The sequence below is a fragment of the Polyodon spathula genome, chromosome 27, assembly GCF_017654505.1.
Source record: "Polyodon spathula isolate WHYD16114869_AA chromosome 27, ASM1765450v1, whole genome shotgun sequence".
NCBI classification, from domain to species: Eukaryota; Metazoa; Chordata; class Actinopteri; order Acipenseriformes; family Polyodontidae; genus Polyodon; species Polyodon spathula.
This window is the reverse complement of record NC_054560.1, coordinates 6,944,483-6,950,282: the sequence shown is the minus strand read 5'-3', so window position 1 is coordinate 6,950,282 and position 5,800 is coordinate 6,944,483. Positions and strand designations below refer to the sequence as shown.

At 38.9% G+C, this 5,800-nt stretch overlaps 1 pseudogene; it reads right to left on the bottom strand.

Annotated features, from left to right (window-relative positions):
- Positions 1-4,907, bottom strand: LOC121301671 (annotated as a pseudogene).
- Positions 4,908-5,800: the final 893 nt, after the last annotated feature.

The window sequence follows — 5,800 nt, the reverse complement described above, 5'->3', positions numbered from 1 at the left end:
TTACAGGTGCTAAAGGGTTACAGTATAAGATTCTATTAGAATCGATAAGATAAGAATATAAGATTTAAATACAGTATGTGCAATAGTATGATAAATACAATATGAGCTAGGATGCAACAAGTTAGGATTGCAACAAGCTATATCTACAATTACATATTGGTAGTGCAAGGACAGCGTATTAGTATAGGGTCGGGAACAAGGTGCTGAGGTCAGGCAAGTCCAGTGCAGAGTAGGAGGGGTAGATCTACAAGCGCAGAGGTGGGTCACAATGCAATCCAAAACCAATACAGGCTGCTGGAAATCAAGCCATACAGAGTCTGACAGACAGATGGATCACGGGACGGACAAACACACTTGGGGTCCTGATTTTTTTTGAACGAGGACAGTAAAAAGGAAAACAGGTGGGTGCTTTTTTCAGAGTACAAATGCTTGTGTCTCTCACACCCACCAATCCATTACAACTTCGAGGGGAAAGGAAAAGGAAACAACGTCACCAAACCTCCCCCAGTGCCCGAATCACTTAAAACAACTGTCAATACGTGGCACATTACCAGCTTTATTTTCCAGCATCATTTTTAACTGCTTCTAAAAGCTGAATTTCTGAAGTGAGGTGCTTGGTGACCTCTAGTGGTGTTCTGCTGTATTACCTGCCCCCCGCAGCTCTTCTTTAATTACAGAGTCTTAAGCTTATACAATCAGTAGTAATTAAAGACATAGCTGCCTTTAGCTGTAACTCACTGTCTGGTTCCGCTGCTCTGTACTGACAGATTGACAGTCTTCAGTGCAGTGATGTCATAAGCTGTGCTACAATAACATTCTAATATAGTCCTTCACAAACTACCTAGTGCAAACGCACATGTTTAAAACTAAATGTAATATTTATATGCAGGAAGTTATTACTGATTTGTGGTGAAAACAAGTTATAAAAAAGAAAACATGAATTATTTATTACAAATACTATAATTCATGATTTTTTCCCCGCTCCATGACAAAAATACAGCATGTCATGTTTTTTTCATTATATATCCTCCATACACACCAGCAATGCATTTCAGTGCTATGATAGCACATCCTTACTGCTGCGGGGCAAAGTCGCTGAAGTGAAGGGCTTCAATCCACTGAGACGGCACACTTGATTTGGGAATTATGAGTGTCACTCCATATGAGGTAGATCTCACATGGGAAGAAGCTGTGCACCAACATGAATTTGCGATAAAAACAGGGGTCATAAGAGCCTAGCTTTTGAGAGTGAACTTCCACGCCCAATGTATCGAAGCCTCTGTGAAAAGTAGGCTCCAGACTTGCCTCTTTCAGACACATGCCCATGTAAGCATTGACTATAGGAATTAGGGAGACATTGAGGGACTTTCTGTAGATGGTCCGGGCTGTGAATCCTGATAGCAGATACCCACCCCCACCACAGTAAGGGGAGTATTTGTTGTTGGATTTTATTACTTGAACTGGCACGTAATATTTGCTCAAGGTACACCGGACAGGCCTCTCTTGATCCATATGATTCCCCACAAAGATGCTCGCTCCCGTTGTTGCCCTCCTGGCCTTGCAGGTACTCCACCATGTTGTCTGTGTTGGCGAAGACATCGTCATCCCCGTTGAGGAGGAAGCGGACGTGTGGGCACCTCACCTCGATCCACTCCAGGAACAGCACCTGCTTGAGGGTGAGGTTGAAGAACGAGTCCTTGAAGTCCCATTGTAGGATGTCGTGGTGCTTCAGGTTTTCCAGCTCCAGGAGACGGTTCAGCTTTTCAATTTCCACAGTGTCCTGGGCATCTAATGTGCCAAGAATAAAGATCCGCCGAATCCAGACCCCGTTTTCCCTCCGCTCTGCACCCCAGGTCTTGCGGATGACCTCCCTCCTGTCGTAGTTTGGAGGGGAGCTCTTGATCACCAGCAGCAGGAAGACGTCAGTCGAATCTTGGGCTGTCTTGCCGCACTTCTCAGGGACATCCAGCATAAGAGGAAACTTCCGGCAGTGCCGATACTGGAGAAAGTCCTGGATGTGACTGTGAAGCGCGGAGAACCCTGAGGTGACTGTTGCAGAGACATTCTCCTTGTACGCGGGCCACTTTGTGCCAGAAGGAGACCTCTCCACCTTCCATAACAGCTGGAAGGTGTCCGTCCCTTTGAAGAACATAAACACCAGACACAGCAGAGCAACCAGGAGCAACACAGCCGTGCCAGCTTTGCGGAATGTAATTCTCATCTTGGAAAGTCTGTGCGGGAAACAAAAGAAAACAACTGTACAGGTTTATAAAGCAAGAAGGGTTACACCAGGGATGGGTGTCGGGTCTCAGAGAGCCACTGTCACATCTATGTATTGTAAAGATTTGGTCTCAGTGAAGAAAATAAACAGCACCCCCAGCAGAGCAATCAGGAACAGTAAGAAACATTTTTGTATAAAAAAAATTAATAAAAAAAAATCTGTCAATATAATTCGTAGGCAATCATGTGACATTGTAGCATTTAAATCCTGCTGGTCAAGTTGCCTTATTTCAGTTTTTTTTATGGTATTCACAACTGACAATGTGACTTATTTCCCAATTGTAAATATTGGGGGTAGAACAGAGATCCTGCTTCTTGGATTCAAACATTTGTCACTGGGTTAATTGCTGATAATGCAATAGACAAGTGTTAGCCAGTGCATGGATCTAGATCTAGTGGATCGAGAAAGATTTTTGGTGGATCTTGGGGCAAATCTCAACAGGTATCAACACATAAGCATAGCATAGTTTTAACAAGGCATTTAAAAAATACAATTCTTGACAAAGAACTCATACAGGTACAAAGAAAAATGACATTAATTCCAAACAGTAGATAACGCTAATAACTGTGCTCTGGCTTCCATAACTAACCCCAGCAACAAGCTTCCTCGAAGTGCTGGTTTGTAGTGTAATAGAGTTGTGAGTTTGTGGTTAAATATAGCAATAAGAAATTATTTCAGCTAAAAAATAATAACACGAACAAACAATATGGCAAAGTTTCAGAACATCTTAGATGATATAATTTTTTTGAGAGCATGGACATCCCCTTTCAAATTTCCACTTCTAATTAAAGCCAAGGAGATTGACTTCATAAGATCTATCCAAGCAACCTAAAGAGAAGCCAGTCCTTTTTAATCGTTTCCCCTCAGTGCAGTTTTTTGTAACGGTTCTGAGGAAGCCATTGAACATCCGTTTTATCAATGTGATGTAGCCTGTTGATTCCGGGAAGATCCCTCCGACAAGCTTTCCACTCAGCTAACAATGCATGCGCGTGATGTGAATTTCCACTTCACTTTTTTTCCCCAAATCATTTGGATTTCTTGATTATTATTTTATATTACAGGCTAAGCATATTCACAAATATAAATGTAAAATAATAAAACCAAATATTGCATCTTTTACTAAAGAAATTATAGCTTTATGTACCTGTACAAACATGACAATCTGTAAAACTGTTGAATTGTATAAATGTTAGTTTGAATGAATAAAACCTTGGTAATGTTTATGATTATCAATAGAAATATATATATATATATATATATATATATATATATATATATATATATATATATATATATATATATATATACATGGATATCGCTTTATACTGAGAGTTACAATAGCTTGGGGAGAGCCTTCTGTAGCTTCCAATGAAGAATGTACTTATTCCTGCATTCCTATACATTGTAAATTAACAAAATAATTTTAATTTTAAAGAATATGTGTGTTTCTGGATACACATTTGCGTGAAGGCATTTGGAAAGACATTCGGTTATTCTTGAGATTTACCGTTAAATGTCTGAAACTACTAACTGTACTAACTGTACTGTACTAACATTTTCCAAGTAACTGCTTTACTTGGAAAATGTACTTGCAAGTAAATCTTGTGATTTGCCAGTATTCCAACTTAACATATATAATCAGCGTAGCGCACATGATAGTATTGAAATCCTTTTTACAAACCATATTAAATTAAGAGCTGACGAGGGTGTTTTCGTTGACAAATGAATCAGTAACTAGTGCATTTACAAACTTAAACCTTTAAACAGCCCACAATTTTGAGAACGTACACAAACTGGCACAGCAACAAAGTTAGCTTTCTAATAAAGTGGTATAATATCTCTAACAAAATTCTGTAGCATTACAACTACTTAAAAAAAATAAATAAATAAAAAAAAAGGATTTCCTAATCGTGATAATTTGCAAACTGGATAAATGTAATCTGTAATATTTTCTGAAAAGCCGGATCAAACCGATGCGGATACATCATGTCGATTACAAAATATATTACAAAATCCAGATTATTTTTTATCCTCATTACAAGTTTTGAAAAGCCGGTCCCACTTCACGAATTGCGCCTAAAAAAAAACAGGTACAGTTATATATTTTTTGGACACCGATTAACTTCATATTGGACAATGATCGAGTAGCTTCGAGTAAGTCAGAACCTTATAAATAAAACCCAAATTGTAATTAAAACAAACACCAACCGCATGTTCCCCTAAAAAAAAGAAGCAAACAGTTAGCACTATAGGTAAAAAGAAATTTAAACCACTTTTCAAATAAACAGCACAAAACGGATTATTAGTCGGCTTTGTAGATATCAAATACCACTTTGGTGACTGGGCAAGGTTGAGCGGGTATCTCTGACAAGGTGTTTTGCGCACCCTCATTTTAATTGTCATTTATAAGATTAAACCAATACTTAGAGTGTACTTTAATGAAAACTGTTCAAGTGATAAGAAACGGTGTTGTGGTTATACATAATTAATAACGTCTCAACTCACAAAATACCATACTTTAAAAATAAATAAAAATAAATCTGCTTACCTTTCAAACAGTCCTCCTTTAATTTAGTGTCGTTATCCTGAAGAGACGTCAGCTGTTCCATCCTTACCGGTAGCCAAGGGACGGGAAGGGAGGAGAGGCAGAGAGGGAGGGGGTAGGGGAAGGGAGAAGGGGAGAGGTGGTAGGGTGAGGTGGGGGAGGGAAGGTGTGGGAGGGGGGGCAGCAAACATATCTGCAAAAGTTAGAGCAAAAGATTTTGCAAAATGTGTAACGTGGTGTATAGAATCACCACAGTGTGTATTTGTGCGGCTATTTATTATTTTATCTAAGGTATTTTTGATTTCTACTTTCCGTGCTTCAGTGTGAGGGAAACTAAATATCTTCTTTTGAGCTGTTTTTAAACAACTTCATTCCCTTTGGGTTTGATCACAATAACCTAACCACGAAGCTAGACCTGAAACTATAAAGATAAGAATCAAAGAGGAACTGTGATAAACTGTTCACACAGGGGTCTTACTCAACTGTAAGAGAACCGTTTGGATTAAATATTGTCACTATATATGTAACTGCTCTTAGTCAAATTCGCTATTAAATGCAATTATTTACTTATTTGAATTTGAACTTATTTTCGACTGATGTTATAACTGTTCTTATCGGTAACGTTATATTCTGTAATATTCTGTAATGTGATATTTTGTAATGTGATTCGGGAGCAAGACCTGCTGTCCCGCCTAGAGAGAACACTACCTGTGTTGTGAAATATCCTCCACCGCGCCTATCGGGTGGTTTGATCAGTCTAGCTGGTATGGTATAACTGATCTGACTCGTATTTTCTTGTGAATTCGATTTGATTTACCTAAATAAGTTGTCGTCGTTTCTGCAATCTTACAGGCTGCAAAAGCTCTGATACCTGGTATTATAGAGCTGCGCACTAATTAATTGAAGTACCTTGGTGTACACATTCAAACAGAGTTGCAGGGACTTCATGTTAATTTAAAAATTGGGACCATCAG